The following is a 13,524-nucleotide window of genomic DNA, read 5'->3' as shown; positions in this document are numbered from 1 at the left end:
TAAACAAACAAAGTACACTCTGAGCCTGGCTCTAGGCTTAACCCTGACTTTACCCGCGAGACGCTATGCCAAGCCTGTGCGAAATGTGAGGCTCCGGATGACGGGCGCAATTTAGGCACGGATAAAAACCGCGACCAGCCCCAAGCAGCTCACAGCGGCTGCCCGGCTAGCTCAGTCGGTAGAGCATGAGACTCTTAATCTCAGGGTCGTGGGTTCGAGCCCCACGTTGGGCGTATCTATTAGCGTATCTACTCTGAATCCAGCGATCCGAGTTCAAATCTCGGCGGGACCTGCTTCTGCCAAGTTTGCTGTGGCGCGTGCATGGAATGTTCATGTTTTGTTCCGGGTGGTGGAGGCCTGTGTTCCAGAGTGGTCCTGCTCAAAACTCCTTTTAAAACACCATCGAGCATCTGCAATAGCTTCCGACTTTGATCGAATGTGGATTTTGTTCTCATAAGGAGGGCACCAGTAACTTGTAACCTATCAGGCATCAGGTCAATCGATTTGGCATACGCCCATATGTACTAGCGTTTTTTGTAGGTCAAGTTCTCACAAAGCAAAGAGACCGTATTTCCTCTGTGTCGGCAACTTTGCACTGGCTACCGTTTAGTTGTACTTTTAATTAAACCTTTGTGCTTTAAGCCTGGCAAACGGAAATGTTTTCGGCCAGGCAGCAGCAGGAAGGACATGTGTGTGTTGGCTCGTTGGTCTAGGGGTATGATTCTCGCTTAGGGTGCGAGAGATCCCGGACGAGCCCGTTCTCAGGCTTTGCTTTTAATCTCTTCAAGCTGACTAGGGCAACTAGGATATTCCTGGGAAATTGGGGATAAAAGGAGTCAGAGCGGGGCCGGTTAGCTCAGTTGGTTAGAGCGTGGTGCTAATAAAGCCAAGGTCGTGGGTTCGATCCCCGTACTGGCCACACTTTTGCTCTCTGGGACCCTCAGCTCTGCTCACCTCGAAAGTGACGGGCGGTCTCCCAGAAATCCCTGCTGGACAAACCATTTGCCAGTAGACCTGGCCGAAATAGCTCAGTTGGGAGAGCGTTAGACTGAAGATCTAAAGGTCCCTGGTTCGATCCCGGGTTTCGGCAGAGCAACCTGGTTCCTGTGTTTTTGGTCGAGGGTCTCCAGTGAGCAAACGTCATCTCCTGTTAACCTGATTCCACCTAGCCTCATCACTATCTGCCTCTCAGACGGCCAGAGACCAGCGTGTGGTGGTTCCATGGTGTAATTCCCCTCGACGATGTGGTGAGAAGGTGTCCATCCCACAGCATGTGTGAAAGTGCTGCAGCGTGGTTTCCAATGCCCACAAAGCAAAGAGACCGTATTTCCTCTGTGTCGGCAACTTTGCACTGGCTACCGTTTAGTTGTACATTTAATTAAACCTTTGTGCTTTAAGCCTTGCAAACGGAAATGTTTGCGGCCAGGCAGCAGCAGGAAGGATGTGTGTGTGTTGGCTCGTTGGTCTAGGGGTATGATTGCTCAGTTGCCTCGTGTGCAAAGAAGACAGCGGGTGTTATGTGAGAGTTTGTGAGATGTGAAATGTGAGATTTGGCATACGCCCATATGTACTAGCGTTTTTTGTAGGTCAAGTTCTCACAAAGCAAAGAGACCGTATTTCCTCTGTGTCGGCAACTTTGCACTGGCTACCGTTTAGTTGTACTTTTAATTAAACCTTTGTGCTTTAAGCCTGGCAAACGGAAATGTTTTCGGCCAGGCAGCAGCAGGAAGGACATGTGTGTGTTGGCTCGTTGGTCTAGGGGTATGATTCTCGCTTAGGGTGCGAGAGATCCCGGACGAGCCCGTTCTCAGGCTTTGCTTTTAATCTCTTCAAGCTGACTAGGGCAACTAGGATATTCCTGGGAAATTGGGGATAAAAGGAGTCAGAGCAGGGCCGGTTAGCTCAGTTGGTTAGAGCGTGGTGCTAATAAAGCCAAGGTCGTGGGTTCGATCCCCGTACTGGCCACACTTTTGCTCTCTGGGACCCTCAGCTCTGCTCACCTCGAAAGTGACGGGCGGTCTCCCAGAAATCCCTGCTGGACAAACCATTTGCCAGTAGACCTGGCCGAAATAGCTCAGTTGGGAGAGCGTTAGACTGAAGATCTAAAGGTCCCTGGTTCGATCCCGGGTTTCGGCAGAGCAACCTGGTTCCTGTGTTTTTGGTCGAGGGTCTCCAGTGAGCAAACGTCATCTCCTGTTAACCTGATTCCACCTAGCCTCATCACTATCTGCCTCTCAGACGGCCAGAGACCAGCGTGTGGTGGTTCCATGGTGTAATTCCCCTCGACGATGTGGTGAGAAGGTGTCCATCCCACAGCATGTGTGAAAGTGCTGCAGCGTGGTTTCCAATGCCCACAAAGCAAAGAGACCGTATTTCCTCTGTGTCGGCAACTTTGCACTGGCTACCGTTTAGTTGTACATTTAATTAAACCTTTGTGCTTTAAGCCTTGCAAACGGAAATGTTTGCGGCCAGGCAGCAGCAGGAAGGATGTGTGTGTGTTGGCTCGTTGGTCTAGGGGTATGATTGCTCAGTTGCCTCGTGTGCAAAGAAGACAGCGGGTGTTATGTGAGAGTTTACATCAGCTCAAGTTTGCTGTGGCGCGTGCCTGGAATGTTCATGTTTTGTTCCGGGTGGTGGAGGCCCTTTGTTCCAGAGAGGTCCTGCTCAAAACTCCTTTTAAAACACCATCGAGCATCTGCAATAGCTTCCGACTTTGATCGAATGTGGATTTTGTTCTCATAAGGAGGGCACCAGTAACTTGTAACCTATCAGGCATCAGGTCAATCGATTTGGCATACGCCCATATGTACTAGCGTTTTTTGTAGGTCAAGTTCCGGTTTGACAGACCCGAAACGGAACTTTAGCTCCGGGTTATGATTGTGCATATTACTGGCCTGCTCTACTGGGTGAAATTGTATCCCCCAACAACATATATGGCTTAAACAAACAAAGTACACTCTGAGCCTGGCTCTAGGCTTAACCCTGACTTTACCCGCGAGACGCTATGCCAAGCCTGTGCGAAATGTGAGGCTCCGGATGACGGGCGCAATTTAGGCACGGATAAAAACCGCGACCAGCCCCAAGCAGCTCACAGCGGCTGCCCGGCTAGCTCAGTCGGTAGAGCATGAGACTCTTAATCTCAGGGTCGTGGGTTCGAGCCCCACGTTGGGCGTATCTATTAGCGTATCTACTCTGAATCCAGCGATCCGAGTTCAAATCTCGGCGGGACCTGCTTCTGCCAAGTTTGCTGTGGCGCGTGCATGGAATGTTCATGTTTTGTTCCGGGTGGTGGAGGCCTGTGTTCCAGAGTGGTCCTGCTCAAAACTCCTTTTAAAACACCATCGAGCATCTGCAATAGCTTCCGACTTTGATCGAATGTGGATTTTGTTCTCATAAGGAGGGCACCAGTAACTTGTAACCTATCAGGCATCAGGTCAATCGATTTGGCATACGCCCATATGTACTAGCGTTTTTTGTAGGTCAAGTTCTCACAAAGCAAAGAGACCGTATTTCCTCTGTGTCGGCAACTTTGCACTGGCTACCGTTTAGTTGTACTTTTAATTAAACCTTTGTGCTTTAAGCCTGGCAAACGGAAATGTTTTCGGCCAGGCAGCAGCAGGAAGGACATGTGTGTGTTGGCTCGTTGGTCTAGGGGTATGATTCTCGCTTAGGGTGCGAGAGATCCCGGACGAGCCCGTTCTCAGGCTTTGCTTTTAATCTCTTCAAGCTGACTAGGGCAACTAGGATATTCCCGGGAAATTGGGGATAAAAGGAGTCAGAGCGGGGCCGGTTAGCTCAGTTGGTTAGAGCGTGGTGCTACTAAAGCCAAGGTCGTGGGTTCGATCCCCGTACTGGCCACACTTTTGCTCTCTGGGACCCTCAGCTCTGCTCACCTCGAAAGTGACGGGCGGTCTCCCAGAAATCCCTGCTGGACAAACCATTTGCCAGTAGACCTGGCCGAAATAGCTCAGTTGGGAGAGCGTTAGACTGAAGATCTAAAGGTCCCTGGTTCGATCCCGGGTTTCGGCAGAGCAACCTGGTTCCTGTGTTTTTGGTCGAGGGTCTCCAGTGAGCAAACATCATCTCCTGTTAACCTGATTCCACCTAGCCTCATCACTATCTGCCTCTCAGACGGCCAGAGACCAGCGTGTGGTGGTTCCATGGTGTAATTCCCCTCGACGATGTGGTGAGAAGGTGTCCATCCCACAGCATGTGTGAAAGTGCTGCAGCGTGGTTTCCAATGCCCACAAAGCAAAGAGACCGTATCTCCTCTGTGTCGGCAACTTTGCACTGGCTACCGTTTAGTTGTACTTTTAATTAAACCTTTGTGCTTTAAGCCTGGCAAACGGAAATGTTTTCGGCCAGGCAGCAGCAGGAAGGACATGTGTGTGTTGGCTCGTTGGTCTTGGGGTATGATTCTCGCTTAGGGTGCGAGAGATCCCGGACGAGCCCGTTCTCAGGCTTTGCTTTTAATCTCTTCAAGCTGACTAGGGCAACTAGGATATTCCTGGGAAATTGGGGATAAAAGGAGTCAGAGCGGGGCCGGTTAGCTCAGTTGGTTAGAGCGTGGTGCTAATAAAGCCAAGGTCGTGGGTTCGATCCCCGTACTGGCCACACTTTTGCTCTCTGGGACCCTCAGCTCTGCTCACCTCGAAAGTGACGGGCGGTCTCCCAGAAATCCCTGCTGGACAAACCATTTGCCAGTAGACCTGGCCGAAATAGCTCAGTTGGGAGAGCGTTAGACTGAAGATCTAAAGGTCCCTGGTTCGATCCCGGGTTTCGGCAGAGCAACCTGGTTCCTGTGTTTTTGGTCGAGGGTCTCCAGTGAGCAAACGTCATCTCCTGTTAACCTGATTCCACCTAGCCTCATCACTATCTGCCTCTCAGACGGCCAGAGACCAGCGTGTGGTGGTTCCATGGTGTAATTCCCCTCGACGATGTGGTGAGAAGGTGTCCATCCCACAGCATGTGTGAAAGTGCTGCAGCGTGGTTTCCAATGCCCACAAAGCAAAGAGACCGTATTTCCTCTGTGTCGGCAACTTTGCACTGGCTACCGTTTAGTTGTACATTTAATTAAACCTTTGTGCTTTAAGCCTTGCAAACGGAAATGTTTGCGGCCAGGCAGCAGCAGGAAGGATGTGTGTGTGTTGGCTCGTTGGTCTAGGGGTATGATTGCTCAGTTGCCTCGTGTGCAAAGAAGACAGCGGGTGTTATGTGAGAGTTTGTGAGATGTGAAATGTGAGATTTGGCATACGCCCATATGTACTAGCGTTTTTTGTAGGTCAAGTTCTCACAAAGCAAAGAGACCGTATTTCCTCTGTGTCGGCAACTTTGCACTGGCTACCGTTTAGTTGTACTTTTAATTAAACCTTTGTGCTTTAAGCCTGGCAAACGGAAATGTTTTCGGCCAGGCAGCAGCAGGAAGGACATGTGTGTGTTGGCTCGTTGGTCTAGGGGTATGATTCTCGCTTAGGGTGCGAGAGATCCCGGACGAGCCCGTTCTCAGGCTTTGCTTTTAATCTCTTCAAGCTGACTAGGGCAACTAGGATATTCCTGGGAAATTGGGGATAAAAGGAGTCAGAGCAGGGCCGGTTAGCTCAGTTGGTTAGAGCGTGGTGCTAATAAAGCCAAGGTCGTGGGTTCGATCCCCGTACTGGCCACACTTTTGCTCTCTGGGACCCTCAGCTCTGCTCACCTCGAAAGTGACGGGCGGTCTCCCAGAAATCCCTGCTGGACAAACCATTTGCCAGTAGACCTGGCCGAAATAGCTCAGTTGGGAGAGCGTTAGACTGAAGATCTAAAGGTCCCTGGTTCGATCCCGGGTTTCGGCAGAGCAACCTGGTTCCTGTGTTTTTGGTCGAGGGTCTCCAGTGAGCAAACGTCATCTCCTGTTAACCTGATTCCACCTAGCCTCATCACTATCTGCCTCTCAGACGGCCAGAGACCAGCGTGTGGTGGTTCCATGGTGTAATTCCCCTCGACGATGTGGTGAGAAGGTGTCCATCCCACAGCATGTGTGAAAGTGCTGCAGCGTGGTTTCCAATGCCCACAAAGCAAAGAGACCGTATTTCCTCTGTGTCGGCAACTTTGCACTGGCTACCGTTTAGTTGTACATTTAATTAAACCTTTGTGCTTTAAGCCTTGCAAACGGAAATGTTTGCGGCCAGGCAGCAGCAGGAAGGATGTGTGTGTGTTGGCTCGTTGGTCTAGGGGTATGATTGCTCAGTTGCCTCGTGTGCAAAGAAGACAGCGGGTGTTATGTGAGAGTTTACATCAGCTCAAGTTTGCTGTGGCGCGTGCATGGAATGTTCATGTTTTGTTCCGGGTGGTGGAGGCCTGTGTTCCAGAGAGGTCCTGCTCAAAACTCCTTTTAAAACACCATCGAGCATCTGCAATAGCTTCCGACTTTGATCGAATGTGGATTTTGTTCTCATAAGGAGGGCACCAGTAACTTGTAACCTATCAGGCATCAGGTCAATCGATTTGGCATACGCCCATATGTACTAGCGTTTTTTGTAGGTCAAGTTCCGGTTTGACAGACCCGAAACGGAACTTTAGCTCCGGGTTATGATTGTGCATATTACTGGCCTGCTCTACTGGGTGAAATTGTATCCCCCAACAACATATATGGCTTAAACAAACAAAGTACACTCTGAGCCTGGCTCTAGGCTTAACCCTGACTTTACCCGCGAGACGCTATGCCAAGCCTGTGCGAAATGTGAGGCTCCGGATGACGGGCGCAATTTAGGCACGGATAAAAACCGCGACCAGCCCCAAGCAGCTCACAGCGGCTGCCCGGCTAGCTCAGTCGGTAGAGCATGAGACTCTTAATCTCAGGGTCGTGGGTTCGAGCCCCACATTGGGCGTATCTATTAGCGTATCTACTCTGAATCCAGCGATCCAAGTTCAAATCTCGGCGGGACCTGCTTCTGCCAAGTTTGCTGTGGCGCGTGCATGGAATGTTCATGTTTTGTTCCGGGTGGTGGAGGCCTGTGTTCCAGAGTGGTCCTGCTCAAAACTCCTTTTAAAACACCATCGAGCATCTGCAATAGCTTCCGACTTTGATCGAATGTGGATTTTGTTCTCATAAGGAGGGCACCAGTAACTTGTAACCTATCAGGCATCAGGTCAATCGATTTGGCATACGCCCATATGTACTAGCGTTTTTTGTAGGTCAAGTTCTCACAAAGCAAAGAGACCGTATTTCCTCTGTGTCGGCAACTTTGCACTGGCTACCGTTTAGTTGTACTTTTAATTAAACCTTTGTGCTTTAAGCCTGGCAAACGGAAATGTTTTCGGCCAGGCAGCAGCAGGAAGGACATGTGTGTGTTGGCTCGTTGGTCTAGGGGTATGATTCTCGCTTAGGGTGCGAGAGATCCCGGACGAGCCCGTTCTCAGGCTTTGCTTTTAATCTCTTCAAGCTGACTAGGGCAACTAGGATATTCCTGGGAAATTGGGGATAAAAGGAGTCAGAGCGGGGCCGGTTAGCTCAGTTGGTTAGAGCGTGGTGCTAATAAAGCCAAGGTCGTGGGTTCGATCCCCGTACTGGCCACACTTTTGCTCTCTGGGACCCTCAGCTCTGCTCACCTCGAAAGTGACGGGCGGTCTCCCAGAAATCCCTGCTGGACAAACCATTTGCCAGTAGACCTGGCCGAAATAGCTCAGTTGGGAGAGCGTTAGACTGAAGATCTAAAGGTCCCTGGTTCGATCCCGGGTTTCGGCAGAGCAACCTGGTTCCTGTGTTTTTGGTCGAGGGTCTCCAGTGAGCAAACGTCATCTCCTGTTAACCTGATTCCACCTAGCCTCATCACTATCTGCCTCTCAGACGGCCAGAGACCAGCGTGTGGTGGTTCCATGGTGTAATTCCCCTCGACGATGTGGTGAGAAGGTGTCCATCCCACAGCATGTGTGAAAGTGCTGCAGCGTGGTTTCCAATGCCCACAAAGCAAAGAGACCGTATTTCCTCTGTGTCGGCAACTTTGCACTGGCTACCGTTTAGTTGTACATTTAATTAAACCTTTGTGCTTTAAGCCTTGCAAACGGAAATGTTTGCGGCCAGGCAGCAGCAGGAAGGATGTGTGTGTGTTGGCTCGTTGGTCTAGGGGTATGATTGCTCAGTTGCCTCGTGTGCAAAGAAGACAGCGGGTGTTATGTGAGAGTTTGTGAGATGTGAAATGTGAGATTTGGCATACGCCCATATGTACTAGCGTTTTTTGTAGGTCAAGTTCTCACAAAGCAAAGAGACCGTATTTCCTCTGTGTCGGCAACTTTGCACTGGCTACCGTTTAGTTGTACTTTTAATTAAACCTTTGTGCTTTAAGCCTGGCAAACGGAAATGTTTTCGGCCAGGCAGCAGCAGGAAGGACATGTGTGTGTTGGCTCGTTGGTCTAGGGGTATGATTCTCGCTTAGGGTGCGAGAGATCCCGGACGAGCCCGTTCTCAGGCTTTGCTTTTAATCTCTTCAAGCTGACTAGGGCAACTAGGATATTCCTGGGAAATTGGGGATAAAAGGAGTCAGAGCAGGGCCGGTTAGCTCAGTTGGGTAGAGAGTGGTGCTAATAAAGCCAAGGTCGTGGGTTCGATCCCCGTACTGGCCACACTTTTGCTCTCTGGGACCCTCAGCTCTGCTCACCTCGAAAGTGACGGGCGGTCTCCCAGAAATCCCTGCTGGACAAACCATTTGCCAGTAGACCTGGCCGAAATAGCTCAGTTGGGAGAGCGTTAGACTGAAGATCTAAAGGTCCCTGGTTCGATCCCGGGTTTCGGCAGAGCAACCTGGTTCCTGTGTTTTTGGTCGAGGGTCTCCAGTGAGCAAACGTCATCTCCTGTTAACCTGATTCCACCTAGCCTCATCACTATCTGCCTCTCAGACGGCCAGAGACCAGCGTGTGGTGGTTCCATGGTGTAATTCCCCTCGACGATGTGGTGAGAAGGTGTCCATCCCACAGCATGTGTGAAAGTGCTGCAGCGTGGTTTCCAATGCCCACAAAGCAAAGAGACCGTATTTCCTCTGTGTCGGCAACTTTGCACTGGCTACCGTTTAGTTGTACATTTAATTAAACCTTTGTGCTTTAAGCCTTGCAAACGGAAATGTTTGCGGCCAGGCAGCAGCAGGAAGGATGTGTGTGTGTTGGCTCGTTGGTCTAGGGGTATGATTGCTCAGTTGCCTCGTGTGCAAAGAAGACAGCGGGTGTTATGTGAGAGTTTGTGAGATGTGAAATGTGAGATTTGGCATACGCCCATATGTACTAGCGTTTTTTGTAGGTCAAGTTCTCACAAAGCAAAGAGACCGTATTTCCTCTGTGTCGGCAACTTTGCACTGGCTACCGTTTAGTTGTACTTTTAATTAAACCTTTGTGCTTTAAGCCTGGCAAACGGAAATGTTTTCGGCCAGGCAGCAGCAGGAAGGACATGTGTGTGTTGGCTCGTTGGTCTAGGGGTATGATTCTCGCTTAGGGTGCGAGAGATCCCGGACGAGCCCGTTCTCAGGCTTTGCTTTTAATCTCTTCAAGCTGACTAGGGCAACTAGGATATTCCTGGGAAATTGGGGATAAAAGGAGTCAGAGCAGGGCCGGTTAGCTCAGTTGGTTAGAGCGTGGTGCTAATAAAGCCAAGGTCGTGGGTTCGATCCCCGTACTGGCCACACTTTTGCTCTCTGGGACCCTCAGCTCTGCTCACCTCGAAAGTGACGGGCGGTCTCCCAGAAATCCCTGCTGGACAAACCATTTGCCAGTAGACCTGGCCGAAATAGCTCAGTTGGGAGAGCGTTAGACTGAAGATCTAAAGGTCCCTGGTTCGATCCCGGGTTTCGGCAGAGCAACCTAGTTCCTGTGTTTTTGGTCGAGGGTCTCCAGTGAGCAAACGTCATCTCCTGTTAACCTGATTCCACCTAGCCTCATCACTATCTGCCTCTCAGACGGCCAGAGACCAGCGTGTGGTGGTTCCATGGTGTAATTCCCCTCGACGATGTGGTGAGAAGGTGTCCATCCCACAGCATGTGTGAAAGTGCTGCAGCGTGGTTTCCAATGCCCACAAAGCAAAGAGACCGTATTTCCTCTGTGTCGGCAACTTTGCACTGGCTACCGTTTAGTTGTACATTTAATTAAACCTTTGTGCTTTAAGCCTTGCAAACGGAAATGTTTGCGGCCAGGCAGCAGCAGGAAGGATGTGTGTGTGTTGGCTCGTTGGTCTAGGGGTATGATTGCTCAGTTGCCTCGTGTGCAAAGAAGACAGCGGGTGTTATGTGAGAGTTTACATCAGCTCAAGTTTGCTGTGGCGCGTGCCTGGAATGTTCATGTTTTGTTCCGGGTGGTGGAGGCCCTTTGTTCCAGAGAGGTCCTGCTCAAAACTCCTTTTAAAACACCATCGAGCATCTGCAATAGCTTCCGACTTTGATCGAATGTGGATTTTGTTCTCATAAGGAGGGCACCAGTAACTTGTAACCTATCAGGCATCAGGTCAATCGATTTGGCATACGCCCATATGTACTAGCGTTTTTTGTAGGTCAAGTTCCGGTTTGACAGACCCGAAACGGAACTTTAGCTCCGGGTTATGATTGTGCATATTACTGGCCTGCTCTACTGGGTGAAATTGTATCCCCCAACAACATATATGGCTTAAACAAACAAAGTACACTCTGAGCCTGGCTCTAGGCTTAACCCTGACTTTACCCGCGAGACGCTATGCCAAGCCTGTGCGAAATGTGAGGCTCCGGATGACGGGCGCAATTTAGGCACGGATAAAAACCGCGACCAGCCCCAAGCAGCTCACAGCGGCTGCCCGGCTAGCTCAGTCGGTAGAGCATGAGACTCTTAATCTCAGGGTCGTGGGTTCGAGCCCCACGTTGGGCGTATCTATTAGCGTATCTACTCTGAATCCAGCGATCCGAGTTCAAATCTCGGCGGGACCTGCTTCTGCCAAGTTTGCTGTGGCGCGTGCATGGAATGTTCATGTTTTGTTCCGGGTGGTGGAGGCCTGTGTTCCAGAGTGGTCCTGCTCAAAACTCCTTTTAAAACACCATCGAGCATCTGCAATAGCTTCCGACTTTGATCGAATGTGGATTTTGTTCTCATAAGGAGGGCACCAGTAACTTGTAACCTATCAGGCATCAGGTCAATCGATTTGGCATACGCCCATATGTACTAGCGTTTTTTGTAGGTCAAGTTCTCACAAAGCAAAGAGACCGTATTTCCTCTGTGTCGGCAACTTTGCACTGGCTACCGTTTAGTTGTACTTTTAATTAAACCTTTGTGCTTTAAGCCTGGCAAACGGAAATGTTTTCGGCCAGGCAGCAGCAGGAAGGACATGTGTGTGTTGGCTCGTTGGTCTAGGGGTATGATTCTCGCTTAGGGTGCGAGAGATCCCGGACGAGCCCGTTCTCAGGCTTTGCTTTTAATCTCTTCAAGCTGACTAGGGCAACTAGGATATTCCCGGGAAATTGGGGATAAAAGGAGTCAGAGCGGGGCCGGTTAGCTCAGTTGGTTAGAGCGTGGTGCTACTAAAGCCAAGGTCGTGGGTTCGATCCCCGTACTGGCCACACTTTTGCTCTCTGGGACCCTCAGCTCTGCTCACCTCGAAAGTGACGGGCGGTCTCCCAGAAATCCCTGCTGGACAAACCATTTGCCAGTAGACCTGGCCGAAATAGCTCAGTTGGGAGAGCGTTAGACTGAAGATCTAAAGGTCCCTGGTTCGATCCCGGGTTTCGGCAGAGCAACCTGGTTCCTGTGTTTTTGGTCGAGGGTCTCCAGTGAGCAAACATCATCTCCTGTTAACCTGATTCCACCTAGCCTCATCACTATCTGCCTCTCAGACGGCCAGAGACCAGCGTGTGGTGGTTCCATGGTGTAATTCCCCTCGACGATGTGGTGAGAAGGTGTCCATCCCACAGCATGTGTGAAAGTGCTGCAGCGTGGTTTCCAATGCCCACAAAGCAAAGAGACCGTATTTCCTCTGTGTCGGCAACTTTGCACTGGCTACCGTTTAGTTGTACATTTAATTAAACCTTTGTGCTTTAAGCCTTGCAAACGGAAATGTTTGCGGCCAGGCAGCAGCAGGAAGGATGTGTGTGTGTTGGCTCGTTGGTCTAGGGGTATGATTGCTCAGTTGCCTCGTGTGCAAAGAAGACAGCGGGTGTTATGTGAGAGTTTACATCAGCTCAAGTTTGCTGTGGCGCGTGCCTGGAATGTTCATGTTTTGTTCCGGGTGGTGGAGGCCCTTTGTTCCAGAGAGGTCCTGCTCAAAACTCCTTTTAAAACACCATCGAGCATCTGCAATAGCTTCCGACTTTGATCGAATGTGGATTTTGTTCTCATAAGGAGGGCACCAGTAACTTGTAACCTATCAGGCATCAGGTCAATCGATTTGGCATACGCCCATATGTACTAGCGTTTTTTGTAGGTCAAGTTCCGGTTTGACAGACCCGAAACGGAACTTTAGCTCCGGGTTATGATTGTGCATATTACTGGCCTGCTCTACTGGGTGAAATTGTATCCCCCAACAACATATATGGCTTAAACAAACAAAGTACACTCTGAGCCTGGCTCTAGGCTTAACCCTGACTTTACCCGCGAGACGCTATGCCAAGCCTGTGCGAAATGTGAGGCTCCGGATGACGGGCGCAATTTAGGCACGGATAAAAACCGCGACCAGCCCCAAGCAGCTCACAGCGGCTGCCCGGCTAGCTCAGTCGGTAGAGCATGAGACTCTTAATCTCAGGGTCGTGGGTTCGAGCCCCACGTTGGGCGTATCTATTAGCGTATCTACTCTGAATCCAGCGATCCGAGTTCAAATCTCGGCGGGACCTGCTTCTGCCAAGTTTGCTGTGGCGCGTGCATGGAATGTTCATGTTTTGTTCCGGGTGGTGGAGGCCTGTGTTCCAGAGTGGTCCTGCTCAAAACTCCTTTTAAAACACCATCGAGCATCTGCAATAGCTTCCGACTTTGATCGAATGTGGATTTTGTTCTCATAAGGAGGGCACCAGTAACTTGTAACCTATCAGGCATCAGGTCAATCGATTTGGCATACGCCCATATGTACTAGCGTTTTTTGTAGGTCAAGTTCTCACAAAGCAAAGAGACCGTATTTCCTCTGTGTCGGCAACTTTGCACTGGCTACCGTTTAGTTGTACTTTTAATTAAACCTTTGTGCTTTAAGCCTGGCAAACGGAAATGTTTTCGGCCAGGCAGCAGCAGGAAGGACATGTGTGTGTTGGCTCGTTGGTCTAGGGGTATGATTCTCGCTTAGGGTGCGAGAGATCCCGGACGAGCCCGTTCTCAGGCTTTGCTTTTAATCTCTTCAAGCTGACTAGGGCAACTAGGATATTCCTGGGAAATTGGGGATAAAAGGAGTCAGAGCGGGGCCGGTTAGCTCAGTTGGTTAGAGCGTGGTGCTAATAAAGCCAAGGTCGTGGGTTCGATCCCCGTACTGGCCACACTTTTGCTCTCTGGGACCCTCAGCTCTGCTCACCTCGAAAGTGACGGGCGGTCTCCAAGAAATCCCTGCTGGACAAACCATTTGCCAGTAGA

At 50.4% G+C, this 13,524-nt stretch overlaps 18 non-coding genes across 18 annotated transcripts; all 18 read left to right on the top strand.

The window, feature by feature from the left end:
• Window positions 1-845: 845 nt before the first annotated feature.
• On the top strand, window positions 846-919 carry trnai-aau (transfer RNA isoleucine (anticodon AAU)). Its single transcript has one exon. It is a non-coding gene; the product is annotated as a tRNA-Ile (tRNA).
• Window positions 920-1,017: 98 nt separating this feature from the next.
• trnaf-gaa (transfer RNA phenylalanine (anticodon GAA)) lies at window positions 1,018-1,090 on the top strand. The gene has a single exon. It is a non-coding gene; the product is annotated as a tRNA-Phe (tRNA).
• An 801-nt stretch (window positions 1,091-1,891) lies between these two features.
• On the top strand, window positions 1,892-1,965 carry trnai-aau (transfer RNA isoleucine (anticodon AAU)). The gene has a single exon. It is a non-coding gene; the product is annotated as a tRNA-Ile (tRNA).
• Window positions 1,966-2,063: 98 nt separating this feature from the next.
• Window positions 2,064-2,136, top strand: trnaf-gaa (transfer RNA phenylalanine (anticodon GAA)). The gene has a single exon. It is a non-coding gene; the product is annotated as a tRNA-Phe (tRNA).
• Window positions 2,137-3,784: 1,648 nt separating this feature from the next.
• Window positions 3,785-3,858, top strand: trnas-acu (transfer RNA serine (anticodon ACU)). Its single transcript has one exon. It is a non-coding gene; the product is annotated as a tRNA-Ser (tRNA).
• Window positions 3,859-3,956: 98 nt separating this feature from the next.
• trnaf-gaa (transfer RNA phenylalanine (anticodon GAA)) lies at window positions 3,957-4,029 on the top strand. Its single transcript has one exon. It is a non-coding gene; the product is annotated as a tRNA-Phe (tRNA).
• A 511-nt stretch (window positions 4,030-4,540) lies between these two features.
• trnai-aau (transfer RNA isoleucine (anticodon AAU)) lies at window positions 4,541-4,614 on the top strand. The gene has a single exon. It is a non-coding gene; the product is annotated as a tRNA-Ile (tRNA).
• A 98-nt stretch (window positions 4,615-4,712) lies between these two features.
• Window positions 4,713-4,785, top strand: trnaf-gaa (transfer RNA phenylalanine (anticodon GAA)). The gene has a single exon. It is a non-coding gene; the product is annotated as a tRNA-Phe (tRNA).
• An 801-nt stretch (window positions 4,786-5,586) lies between these two features.
• trnai-aau (transfer RNA isoleucine (anticodon AAU)) lies at window positions 5,587-5,660 on the top strand. The gene has a single exon. It is a non-coding gene; the product is annotated as a tRNA-Ile (tRNA).
• A 98-nt stretch (window positions 5,661-5,758) lies between these two features.
• Window positions 5,759-5,831, top strand: trnaf-gaa (transfer RNA phenylalanine (anticodon GAA)). The gene has a single exon. It is a non-coding gene; the product is annotated as a tRNA-Phe (tRNA).
• A 1,647-nt stretch (window positions 5,832-7,478) lies between these two features.
• Window positions 7,479-7,552, top strand: trnai-aau (transfer RNA isoleucine (anticodon AAU)). Its single transcript has one exon. It is a non-coding gene; the product is annotated as a tRNA-Ile (tRNA).
• A 98-nt stretch (window positions 7,553-7,650) lies between these two features.
• trnaf-gaa (transfer RNA phenylalanine (anticodon GAA)) lies at window positions 7,651-7,723 on the top strand. Its single transcript has one exon. It is a non-coding gene; the product is annotated as a tRNA-Phe (tRNA).
• A 973-nt stretch (window positions 7,724-8,696) lies between these two features.
• On the top strand, window positions 8,697-8,769 carry trnaf-gaa (transfer RNA phenylalanine (anticodon GAA)). The gene has a single exon. It is a non-coding gene; the product is annotated as a tRNA-Phe (tRNA).
• An 801-nt stretch (window positions 8,770-9,570) lies between these two features.
• On the top strand, window positions 9,571-9,644 carry trnai-aau (transfer RNA isoleucine (anticodon AAU)). The gene has a single exon. It is a non-coding gene; the product is annotated as a tRNA-Ile (tRNA).
• A 98-nt stretch (window positions 9,645-9,742) lies between these two features.
• trnaf-gaa (transfer RNA phenylalanine (anticodon GAA)) lies at window positions 9,743-9,815 on the top strand. The gene has a single exon. It is a non-coding gene; the product is annotated as a tRNA-Phe (tRNA).
• A 1,648-nt stretch (window positions 9,816-11,463) lies between these two features.
• On the top strand, window positions 11,464-11,537 carry trnas-acu (transfer RNA serine (anticodon ACU)). Its single transcript has one exon. It is a non-coding gene; the product is annotated as a tRNA-Ser (tRNA).
• A 98-nt stretch (window positions 11,538-11,635) lies between these two features.
• Window positions 11,636-11,708, top strand: trnaf-gaa (transfer RNA phenylalanine (anticodon GAA)). Its single transcript has one exon. It is a non-coding gene; the product is annotated as a tRNA-Phe (tRNA).
• A 1,648-nt stretch (window positions 11,709-13,356) lies between these two features.
• On the top strand, window positions 13,357-13,430 carry trnai-aau (transfer RNA isoleucine (anticodon AAU)). Its single transcript has one exon. It is a non-coding gene; the product is annotated as a tRNA-Ile (tRNA).
• Window positions 13,431-13,524: the final 94 nt, after the last annotated feature.

Source organism: Rhinichthys klamathensis, unplaced genomic scaffold, assembly GCF_029890125.1.
Source record: "Rhinichthys klamathensis goyatoka isolate OS25496 unplaced genomic scaffold, OSU_Roscu_1.1 h1tg000176l_1, whole genome shotgun sequence".
Lineage (NCBI taxonomy): Eukaryota > Metazoa > Chordata > Actinopteri > Cypriniformes > Leuciscidae > Rhinichthys > Rhinichthys klamathensis.
Note: the sequence above shows the minus strand (reverse complement) of the source record. Positions and strands in the feature narration are given on the sequence as shown.